The sequence below is a fragment of the Rattus rattus genome, chromosome 1 (genome assembly GCF_011064425.1).
Source record: "Rattus rattus isolate New Zealand chromosome 1, Rrattus_CSIRO_v1, whole genome shotgun sequence".
Classification (NCBI taxonomy): Eukaryota; Metazoa; Chordata; class Mammalia; order Rodentia; family Muridae; genus Rattus; species Rattus rattus.
The window spans coordinates 66,082,091-66,094,641 of NC_046154.1; the positions used below are offsets into that span (position 1 = coordinate 66,082,091).

General features: G+C 42.7%; 1 protein-coding gene and 1 pseudogene across 2 annotated transcripts in view; one reads left to right on the forward strand and one right to left on the reverse strand.

The window, feature by feature from the left end:
* Nucleotides 1-12,551, forward strand: part of Mllt3 (MLLT3 super elongation complex subunit) — a 255,095-nt gene that overhangs the window by 20,830 nt on the left and 221,714 nt on the right. The gene's annotated exons all lie outside the window — the stretch shown is intronic.
* Nucleotides 10,765-10,889, reverse strand: LOC116890545 (annotated as a pseudogene).

The window sequence follows — 12,551 nt, forward strand, 5'->3', positions numbered from 1 at the left end:
GGGGTGCGGGGTGTGTTTGCCAGGTAAGTTTTCAAGACTCTTGGGAAACAGGAGAAAACATTTATTGCTTTCTAGCTCCAGCAGCTGGAGAAGTCATCTGGAATACAAAATGCCCGAATTAATTGTTCCTCTTCCTCTATTCCTAAAGCGTATTTGAACTCAAGATGGGCAGAATATCAGGTATGTCTGTACGTTAGAGCAGCCGGCAGTGAAGTTTGACTGTTCCCAGAGTTAGGGAGTCGCCGTAAAATGCCTCATTGTTGTTTTGAAGTCTCCTCCCCTAGAGCAGTCGGAGTCTGGGGGCAGCGGAGCAGAGAAAAAGCAAACACTCGGGTGGGTGATTGACTGTACTTAGAAAAGGAAAGAAAAGAAAGAAAAGATAAAAGAAACCCTAGAAATGCTTTAGGGACCCTTAGGTCTTTGCCACGAATTAAAACAGTTATTTTTATTTTTATTTTATTGTTTTAAGAAAAAAATTTTTTGGTGACCCATAAAGACATCTCAGTGCTGTTGAATTTGAACTGTTAATTTGCTTTCATCTAAGTTTTATTCTCACCGGATTCTAATTCTCCTGTAGTAAGCAGGATTAGCGTTCATTGACTGTCTGGATGTCCCTGCTAGGTGCTTGGGCAGAGTGGAAATGGCCGAGTAGTAGGTGTCGGCTGCTCTCTTTGAATCAGGGATGAAAGTTTTAAGACTTCTTCTGTATGTGAAGGATTGCAAGTTTTGCAACAAAATGTAAATGTGAGTTTCCCCAAAGCTGAAAATCTAGCTGGATGTCATGATAGGTTCCCACTTGGGAAACAGCTGCAGCCCCTATGAGAGAAGCAGTATTGGGGATCCCTTCATTCCGTACATAGACTGTGAATGCTCCGAGGGGAACAGGTAAAGACACATGTCACTGGCTGGAGGGTAGCTGCTCTTCAGGTAAAGGCACTTGCTGTTGCCAAGCCTGATGACCTGAGTTTGATTCTCCTGGGGTCCCACATAATGAAAGGTGAGAACAGACTCCTGTGAGAGATGTCCCCTGACTTCCACAGGTGCAATGTGGCACACACACATCTACAAATATACACATGCATTGTAACACATTTGTAAGTATCCATGTAATAGTAATAATAGTAATAGTAATGATGATGATGATGATGATGATGATGATGATGATGATGATGATGATGATAGATCTGTAGTTACAGAGGTTTGCTTGAGACAGGGTTTGTCAGTCTTGGAACTTACTTTGTAGCCCAGGCTAGCTTACTTGTAAACTCTGGCTCAGCCTTCCTCAGTCTCCCGAGTGCTGTGTTTGAAGCTCCAGAGGGTTGGGGCTGGCTATCGAAGGTTGCATTTTTGAAGCGTTGGTCCTTTACTTAACCTCCTTTGTGTGCCAGCGAGTAGCTGGGCACTGCGCTGAACAGTGAAACTAAACGGCAGAAGCAGGAAGGGTGGCATTTTTGTCGCCTGTAGGACTTGACTGGCATCAGGCATGTTAAAGAGAAGTTGCAGTACAACAGGAGAGCTGTTGTAAAGTTGGAAAAATACCACAGGGAAGGAGCTGAATGGGCCCTGCTCAGGTAAGAGAATTTGAACGAAGTATTCCAGAAAGTCACAGCTGAGCTGACTGATAAAGGACAGTTAGCTTAGATTAGAAGTTCCCTTAAATCTGTTAAGGGTACATTTTCATCTCTGATGTTTCCCTTTCATGATGCCCCTGATGGGTGTAGTTTAGTTGTTCCTAGATGAGAGGGCAGAGAGCCATTTCTGTTAGCTCAGACGTGTGAATCTCACCTAACATAGATGTTATAGACCAAGATCTAAGATTAAGTAAGGGGCCCATGAAGCTTATCTGTATAGCCACCAGATGCCCCATGTTGTTGGGAACGGTCATTGCTGGTGTCACCATCCAAACTATTACTCTTTTGATTGTTTTGGGTGGGAGAGCAGGTTCCTATGTAGCTCAGATTGGTATCTTAAGTAATTAATTAATTTTTATTTATTTATTTTTTGAGACAGTGTCTCACTATATAGCCTTGGCTATATACCTTTTGAGACACGGTCTTTTAGTGTATCCCTGGCTGTCCTGTAACTCTATGTAGACTAAGCTGGCCTCAAACTCAGAGATTCACCTTTCTCTGACTCCCTACCCTTGGGATTAAAGGTGAGTGTCTGGCTTAAAATTAAAAAACGGCAAAAAAATTTTTTTTTGTATGACAGGGTTTGACTTATTTTTATGTGTTTGAGTATTTGCTTGTTTGTATATAAGTGTGCCATGTTACTATCCCAGAGTTCAGAAGGATGTACCAGATCCCCTGGACCTAGAGTTACAGATAGTTCTGAGCTACCACATGGGTGCTGGGAATTGAACCCATGTTCTCTGGAAGAGTAGTCAGTGTTCTTAACCACAGATCCATCTCTCTAGTCCACAGCTCCTAATTTTCTGTGGGGCCACAGCTGCTTCCCGGTTGCTGGAATTACAGCATTTGCCAACCAACACTCACTGTTTTACGTGGTGATGGGCTCGAACCCACGGCTTCTTGCATAATAGTTAGTTAAGCACTTTACCGACTGCGCTGTGTCACCAGCCCTGTGGTCACTGATGCTTTGTGTGTGTATGGGTTTAAAGATGAACATGGTGTCCTATGGCTCATATGGAGGTCAGGGGACAACCTTTCCTTTTACCATGTTTGAGGATTGCTTTCATACAGTTGGGTTGAGAAAGTCGAGTGAGACGTGGGGGAGCAGGGCATTGCTCGTCCTTCTATAGCAGACGTTGGAACTCAAAACCTTCTCATACCCTGTACCATTTTAGGTTTTGTGCAGCATTTGATGTTTTGCTTTTCTTTCCAGAAACTGTTCATAATGCAACTTGAACAATGCACCAAGATTCTTGAGCTCAAGTTGTTACGAAGCCAAAAATAGATCTGGGCTACAATTGGACTTTGTGGGACAAATTGTGGTTTGTAGGTTGTGGCTGTTATTTTTCCAACAAATGACTGCAATTTAAAAATTATTTAGAAGCAAAGCAAATGTTGCTTGGATTAAAAAAAAAAAAAAAAAAAAAGGACCTGGTTGCTTTTAAAGGTTACTTGAGAATGCCAACCAGATGTCCAAGCTTAAGGGACTGAGAACGGGAGTGAGAATGTTGGCTAAAAGCGCTCAGCAAGTGCCATCGGACAGAAGCTGGGGACCGCGGAACTTCTGGGGCCTCACTGCCCCCTTCTCTCTCCTCACTCCCCACTTGTCTTAGTTTTCGTTGGGAAGTCAAAAGCATGAAATAGGTTTCAGAGAAAGGAAAATCAGAGCCAGAGCTCACAACACACTCAGCCCTCCTGTCATATTGGTCCAGTACCGGGCACCAGCATCACCCTGCAGTAATACCAAATTCAAAGAGACACATAAATTCAGGTACGAAACACAAAAGTTAAGAACCAGGAAAAATGAACTTCGTGGCTCAGCTTGAAAGCAAGTGGTTTCCTGAGGCTCTTAAAGGATGAATGGACATCCTTTGTTATGAAAAACAAAACAAAGTTATTATCCGGGTCTTATAGTGTTCAGTAGGATCCATGCATAGCGTTTCTTGTTTCTAAGGTTGTTAGTTTCTTGTGAACAATTACAAAAAAAAATCACAGTTTTTCACATAGTCATTGAGGAAATGTTTTATTGTGATACACCTTTATTATAAGACATTTGAAATGCAAACATGTGTCAGTAATAGGAACTAGTATTTAATATCTTTGTGTCTGACTGAGGACTGAATATTCTGCATGGTTCACTTATTAGGTTACAGGATCGGTAAATATAAATTAATAGTAGTTTATATATGTTTGTAGTGAACAATATGAAGGTGATATTAGTGAAGTTATTATACTAAGAATATCAGGAAAAACAGGAATATACTTAACAAAGTAATTATAAATTTATTCTTAAATTATAACATTATTGGAAAAGCTAAAGGAATAGAAGTGAATGGAAGGAATTCCTGTGCTCTTGGGTTGAGAGACTGTTAAGATGCTGACGTCCCCGAGTTGGTACAGTCTCAGTAGCTCTCCTTAGAGTCTTCCTCTCATGATATCTTTGTAAAAACTGTTGAACTGACTTAAAATCCAAATGTAATTACAAAGGACCCAGAACATCCAAAATACTAATGGAAAAGAACAAAAAGCCTGGGGGAACTCACACTTCCTAACACTCAGACGTACTTCAGAGCAACAGCAGTGGACACAGTGCGGTGCTGATGATACAAGGACGGGTACACACCTGTGCAGCAGAACTGAGAGTCCAAAGCCAAACTCACACACTTCCAGGTAATACAGGCTTCAGGGGAGTAGCTGTCTTTTAAACAAACTGTGCTGACAGAACTGGATCTGTATGTAAACAGATTAAGGCAATCCTGTTTCACATTATACATAAAGTTTATCTCAAACCGAAGTGAACATTTTTATGACCAAAAGACCTATGTGGAGAGCCGTGGTTGTAGAGCTTTCATAAGACAGCACAGGAGTTCATCTTCGTGAACTCAGGTGTGCTGTCGAGAAGGAGTAAAACCACCAGAGGCAGTGGTAACAAGCACATGGTACATTCTCTAGGAACGTGGAACACTTGTGTTCAGAGGACAGCGATTGAATAGCCTGACCAAAGGTTGAAAACATCTAAAAATTACATTTCATTATGAAAATTTCTTTAGAATCTATGTTTTATGACTCTTCGGACCAACCAACCAGCTAAATATTGGTAAAGGATCTGAGAAGACTTCCTTTAAGTTGATAAATGGCCGATAATTGGGTGAAGAGAGCACCACTGGCCAATGAGGAATGGAAATCCATACCACAGTGAGACATCAACCGTATCCCATCCAGCTGGATGGCGGTCATAGAGTACCAGGCGGTACTGTATTGGTGAGGACAAGGAGCCATCAGAAACCTTGCCCACTGCTGAGCAAAGTATAAAATGCTGCATGCAGGCCCCGTGGGAAACCACAGCCGGGCAGGTCCTTAAAGGGTTAAGTGTAGAGTTCTTGTATTACCTAGCAGTTTTATTCCTTGGTATCTTGTTTTCTCCAGATAAAAAACAAAGGCCTATGCACAAGCCGGAGCATAAGTATTTGTTAATAGTATTGTTTTTAGTAAAAAATGGTAAAAACAAGCCATATGTTTGCTATCAACAAAGGAAGAGAGAAAAGACAAGCTAGTCATAAAAAAAGATGGTATGTCATTCTATTTCATTCTATTTGTGTGGATATTCAGAATAGGGAAGTTTACAGACACAGAGAGCTGCCCAGTGATGTGAGTGGCGGTGTGGGGGTGGTCCTGAACTGTGCAGGGCGCCTTTATACGAGGTAGAATATTCTGAAGTTGTGTTAGTGGGAGTACAGACTTGCCAGGAGTAAATTCACTATACTGCTTAGTACTTTCTGTTTTTTTGATACAGGGTTTCATTGTGTAGCCCTGGATGGCCTGGAACTTGCTATGTATATCAGGCTGGCCTTGAACTCACAGAGATCTACCTGTCGCTTCTCTGCTTTCTGAGTGCTGAGATTAAAGGTGTGCATCATCGCACTTGGCCTGAACTGCATACTTTAAATATGGTTTGTGAATCATATTTCAGTGAAGACTAATTTTTTCTTATAAAAACATTTGCCTGATTTCATTATTTAAAATATTGAATCCAAACAGTTTTACCGTATTTTTGTATTTGAAAAGAAATTACTTTGATAGCTTGGTTGGTTTTTGATACATAAAAGCATTCTAAGTTGAACAAGACATAGTTATGTATTTAGCTGTTTCTGTAACTTTACTCTGTAAGATTGTGTGTGTGTGTGTGTGTGGTTTGTTGTCTGTCCATTGAGTAAAATGTGTTTGAGTGAGTGCTGGCTTAGTGCCAGTCAGGTTTAATCCCGAGTACGGACAAAGAGAAAGAAAGCAATCAGAAAAAGTTCCAGGTTGGTGGGAAATAGCGATAAAGACAAATCATCAAATGCTTATGCGCACACTATTCTAGAAATTTCCATCTTACTCAGTGGATTTAAAAATATTTCTCTTAAGTATGGGCACACATTTAGAGTTGACAGTATAAGTCAGGTAACAGGCTGACTGTGGTACTAGAGAGGAACAGTGCTTGGTGGCTCGACTGGCTAGGCATAGCCTATCTTATATGAAGAATGTCACTGGCAGCATGTGTATAAACTAAGTCTTTGGGTGGCAGCAAGATGGCTCAGTGGTAAGAGTCCTCACTGCTAAGCTTGATGTCCTGAGTTTGGTTTCTAAGATCTACATGGACTAAGGAGAGAACCAACTTCAACAAGTTGTCCTCTAAACTCCACAGGGTGTGCTTTCTCTCTCTGTCTCTCTGTCTCTCTGTCTCTGTCTCTGTCTCTGTCTCTCTCTGTCTCTCTGTCTCTGTCTCTGTCTCTCTCTCTCTCTCTCTCTCACACACACACACACACACACACACACACTTAAAAATAAAGCCAACTTTGTGAGTGCAACCACACTTTTGCTAGAATTTATTTTAAATACGCATTACAGCAATACGACAGTTGTGGCCTCTTAAACCATGTTCGTTCAGTGCAATTGACTGAGTGCTCCTTCTTTTCTGATAGTTACATTGGCTTGAAGTAGGTTTAAAACGGAATTTCATTTTGCAATGTTCATTAAGGACTTTTGGTTATTTTGAACCTTTCCCCTTAGTTTTGCCCTTTATTTAAGCTTGTGAATTCTAACATCTCTATTATCTAGTTCTGCATGCACCATATTTTTGCAGTGTCCAGAGTAATAGCCACATGACTATTTAAATTTAAATGCAAATTAATTAAAAGTGAAGACTCAGTTTCTCAGCCGTAGCCACATTTCAGGGATTAGTAGTTGGTGGTTGCCACAGTGGCTGGAGCTGGATAGAGAGCTGGCTATATTTACAGTACTTCTCTTCATAGTGGAATTAAATGGTTTGCAGGAAAGGAAAAATAGGTAAAAACCTGACAAGACTTTTTGAATAAAATGACAATCAGTATATATGAGAACCTATGTGTATAAATGTGTACATATGTTTAGGGAATTATTGAATGCCTTAGGCCCCCATTTATAAACATGTAATCATGTTTGATGCACATGTGTGTCATAGAACAGTGACTCCATTCACTATCCTGAAAGTCTCGGTACTTAGAGACAAATCCCTCAAGAACTGGGTTTTGTTTTAAAAAGTAACACTACCATTCTCACACAAGAGAGGAAGAATCAGTCGCTCTCTAATATTGACTAGTAATGCCTGGGTTAGTTAACTATTCTCTCGCTCTTCAGATAGCTGATTTGGTTATTCTTTCCCCTGAAATGAGAATCCCACATACTCTCACGTAAGTCTTTAATCTTGTGATTCCCCGCTATGACAGAAGCATACCCTCACCTTCATTTTGAAGAATTGCAAGCCAATACTGACGTGCAGGAGAAATACTACAGGGAGTCCGGATTCCCTGTTAGCCTTTTGCTGACTGAGCTTTATCTCAGTTTATATTCCTGTCCTCCAGTCCTTTAGAAGTAAGGTGCACACATCACGACCCCTCACCCCTAAACGTTTACAGTATTTCTCCTAAGAACAGTGTTTTCCTAAAGAGCCCTCGAAGCAGCAATCAGCCCAGAGTTTAATGTTAGCCCTGGAGTGTTGTGTCTCTTTAGTATCCTTTTACCTAGGACATTTCCTTGTCTCCTCTCATTGTTTCTGTCTTGGCTTTGACATCTCATAAGAGGCCAAGCTCCTTGGTTCCCAGATCTTCTTTATCTCTGGGATTGGGAAGTCATAGAGTGGCTTAACTTAATTTTCCCTGCCCACTTCCTTTCTCGAGGATTTGAGTTAGACCCACAGGCTTTGCTTAGCTGAGGCCAAATATTTATAGCAAGGAAGTTCTGTGGGTGTTCTCTGTGTCACTTCCTGTCACAGATCACCTAGTGGTGATTACTCCAATATTAGTTTTATCAGTCCAGTAAAAGTGGCAAAAGCCATTTTAAAGATAGTTTTCTTGTTGCAGTTACAAAGTGGACGGGGTGATATTTGTATCTTTCAGATGTCAGGTTGTACAAGCCTTTCACCTACTTTGTTAAAAGCTTCTGTCAATGATTCTGTGTTAATGAATATGAATTTCTATTTCTCTGGGAGTAGACACTGGCGATTTTCCTGGTCCAGTAGCACATGTCTTCAAAAGAACAGATTCAACATCTATTCTATTCCCTTTTCGTTTTTCCTCATATAACTGTCAATATTGACTATTTATATAATGGCATAGTGTTCCTGTTTGTGATGTTATAGTCAATTAATATAATAGTCAATGTTATATAATGTAAAATTCTGTCCATAAATTTTCCTTAACTTAATTTCTCAAATATTTATTTTTATTTATGTGCATGTGTGCATATGTGTGAGCAGATGCTATGTGTGTGTGTCCAAGTCTCCAGTGAAACCACAACAGGGGATCAGATCCCTTGGGGCTGGAGTTCCAGGTAGATGTGAGCCACCTGACGTGGGTGGTAGGAACCGAACTCTGGTTCACTGGAAAAGCAGCAAGCACTTTTAACTGGTGTACTGTCTCCCCTGCCCCCTAGTGATCTGTAAATGTTGAATCTGGGACTAGGTGCATGGAGAGATTCCAGGCTTGGGAATTGGCTTTCATCAAACGTTTATGAAACCATTTAAATTTATAATATCGACACCTTTGTTTTCTCATTTTACGTTTGCGGCTTCTGAAGAGTCATGTTGCCTCTGAAGATGTTTCTGCTCCTGTAAATGTAGCTTGTGTGCAGGAACGTTTGTGAACTTTTATTAAGTTCTGGGCATGGACGTAAGGAATGCCATCATATTCTTAACAGCTTTGGAAGCAAGTGTTGGAATGTGGCTATAAAACCTTCGCTCCGTGTGGCCTCAGCCTTCACTGCTTCTTTGGTTTTATCAGCAGGGGTGGATGTGAAGGCAACGTATCTGAGATTCTGTTACCATTGAGAAGTGACTTAAAGTTCCCACGATAGTTTTACTGTTTCACAGTTTCATACAGGCACACAGTATATCTTGATCATATTCCCTTCTTCTACACTCTCTCTCCCAGAACCCAGGTAACATCCCCCTCCCACCTTCATGACTTTTTTTTTTTATTTGCTAAATCCAATGACTGCTGTCCTTAGGCGAATGGGTGTGAGACTTCCACCGCAGCACGGTCCACTTACCAGTAGCCATACCCCTGAAGAAAGTGGACTCTCCCTCCCCCATAGCTGTCAGAAGCTCTCCAGCTGGAGGTAGGGTCTTGGGAACCTCACGCTGGAGTGTCTGCTGGCTTGACCGTGAGCAGGTTAACTACGGATGCGTTCACGAGTGCAGTTGTATGACCAGAAGGCAGCATGCACAGCATTTCATTCTGACTCTTTCGTTCTTTCTGTCGAATCTTTCTGTGGTGTTCCCTGAGCCTCAGGCAGAGTAGGGGTTGATGTTGATGATGTGCATGTAGAACTGAGCTCTTTGACCAGGTACGAGACTGCGTCAGTCTCTGCTCACTGCCTGAAGCAGATTCTCCAACAAAGGGTGAGGGCAGCACTTACCAAGGAAGATGGGCATAAGACCAACAGCCTCGGAACAATTTTAGAGCTGAATCCCCCCCCACCTCCGCCCCCAAAAAAAAAAACAAAAAAAAAAACCAAGCCAATGTTTCTTTGTGAATTTCACATCAGGCACCCCCAATCCCACTAGTCTCCCCGTCTCCTACCCACCCACCACCCTTGCAAGCCCCCCCACCTCTCGCCTCAACAGAGAAAATAAAATCTCATTGTGGAAGCCGTAGTGGGACACAGTGTGTCCCACACTATACTCTTTTGTCCACACTTTTTTGCTTGCAAATGTCCCTTGCAAGGACTCATTGGTCTGGTACGAGGACTCTGGCTTCTGCTACTCTAGCAATACTGGATCCTCACTGGGACTCCTCTCAGGTATCCTGTTGTTGTTGCCCTGTGTCATGAGGATCCTGTAGTTTTGGATTTGTAGGACAGGCCCCTTGATGCACTTAGCAGTTCACTGGTGGCGTAGATGTTGGAATGGTCCAATTCTAAGTCCTGGATCTGGGCCTGAGAGGTATCTGAGGTGGTTACCCTGCTGGCTCTCCTGCTCTCAGGCCCTCTGGGGCCCACTCACCTACAGCTTCTGTAACCAGGGTCAGCTCTTCCCTGCTGCCCAGGTGAGGTCCAGCACCTGCTCTCCCAAGTGCTGCAGCTGGTGAGGGACATGTCCAGTTCTCCCACTCTCATGACCCTGGGACCAGCTCTCCTGCCTGCCATAGATGTTGAGGGAGGGAGGAGGTCTTTCTGTCTCAACCAAGCCACCACTCTGGCAGGGCCAGCTCTCCCACGTTCATGCCCTCGGGCTGGCTCGCCTCTAACCCCCACATCTATGGCACATCTACCACATATCTGCACAGCATCTGTCCTGGTGGCAGCCCAGACCAGGACCCCACCATAGTCCCGGGTGGCATCACTGATTACTCACATCATGCTGTTCCTCACCCACCACCCTCCAGTCCTGCCTCTCTTCATTGTGCCCACATCCTTCTGTTTCTCTTTCTCTTCCATTTCTCCACCACTTACTCTTCTTCATGGCTGCCAGGGTCTCTCAGAAGTGGTCTCAGGAGTGGTATGCCCTGCTTGTGCATTATGGTGCCAGGCAGGGGTCACCTGGGGCATGGTCTGCCCCCAAGCCTGTGCAGTGCTGGACTGGTGGTCATCTCAGGCTCACTTCTTTTTTCCAAGCAGTGTTAGGCTGCCAATAATTCCGATGTTCCTAAGTCGGAACACTGAGTGTAGCCACAGCCTCTCTTCTCTCTGCCACCTACACATGTAACACAACAGCCACACCTGCAGTACAATCAGGTCAGAGCTCATTCTTAATCTTAGAATGGTAGAACAGACCTGTGAATCTTACAGAAGTTAATTGGAATTCCAGAGAGGCCTGGCTAGGCTCCATGTACAATTTTTTTTTAATAAATTGCTTGTGGTATTTATTAAGGCATTTTAAAGACTTCCTGGTCTTTCTCTCTCTCTCTCTCTCTCTCTCTCTCTCTCTCTCTCTGTCTCTCTCTCGCACGCACGCACGCACGCACGCACGCACGCACGCGCACACACACACACTTTAAAAGCATGGATGTAACCCTGGCACAATAATGTATGCCTGTGATCCCAGCACTCAGGAAGTGGTAGGTGGACAGTGTCAAGCTTGAGCCAGCCCAGACTACATTGAGGTCCTATCAGTGCACACCTGTAATCCTAGCCCTTGGAAGGCAGAAGAAGAATTGCTGCAGGTTTGGGGCCAGCCTGATTTGAATAGTAAAGTCCAATGCCTGCCAGAGGTACGAAGAAAAACCACATCGTCCCTACTCTCAAAAGGCGGGTGTGGGTTGGGGTACGGATCAGAAATTAATGAAGGGATAGAGTTACAAGTTAGGGTGGGTTGTAAGGTTAGAAGTCATTTGCTCATCTTTTTATATTATTGGGATGGTTATACATTGAGATAAGGCAAAGTGCTCACTGCAGTTTTGTTTTTGATATAAATCTTGGTGTCACCTTGGAATGACACTTTATAGGGATTAGTGGCTCACCAATTTCTGCTCAATATGCTGGTTTTATGGGCATTGTGTTCTTTTTCCGTTTGGTAACTCATTTTTGGTTTTTTGGTTTCATCTTCCTTAGACAAGCTACCCATCACATTGTTACCACAAAACGTTTTTTTAAAAGCCCACAATGTAACCATTCCTTCCTTTGCTTATGCATCTGTCTCTGAAAATGTTTTCTCTAGGGGGAAAACTCAAGTCCTGAAAGGAAGGGCCTATAAGGCTCAACACAGAGTAGGTCAGTAGGTCATTTTCAGATGATTCTTATTTATTTGTTTGTTTGTTTGTTTATTTATTTATTTATTGAGCCAGGATCTCTCTGTGTAGCCCTGGCTCTCCTGCCACTCACTCTGTAGACAGTGTTCTCAAACTCACGGAGATTAATGGTGTGTACTGTTATACCAGATGGATTCTTTGTTTTCAAGAATATTCCTAGCCTTTGTGTAAGTTTTCCTCTTGGTCTAGATTTTTTTCCCTCCATTTTCCCCATTCAACCATTCGTCTGTCACTTTGTTTTTTTTTTTTTTTTTTAAAGATTTATTTATTCTGTACACTGTAGGTTTCTTCAGACACACCAGAAGAGGGCGTCAGATTCCATTACAGATGGTTGTGAGCCACCATGTGGTTGCTGGGATTTGAACTCAGGACCTCTGGAAGAGCAGTCAGTGCTCTAACCACTGAGCCATCTCTCCAGCCCCCGTCTTTGGTTTTTCAAGACACGTTGTTTTTTTTTTTTTTTAAAGATTTATTTATTATATTTATTATATATAAGTACACTGTAGCTGTCTTCAGACACCAGAAAAGGGCATCAGATCTCCTTACAGATGGTTATGAACCACCATGTGGTTGCTGGGATTTGAACTCAGGACCTTTGGAAGAGCAGTCAGTGCTCTAACCACTGAGCCATCTCTCCAGCCCAAGACACGTTGTC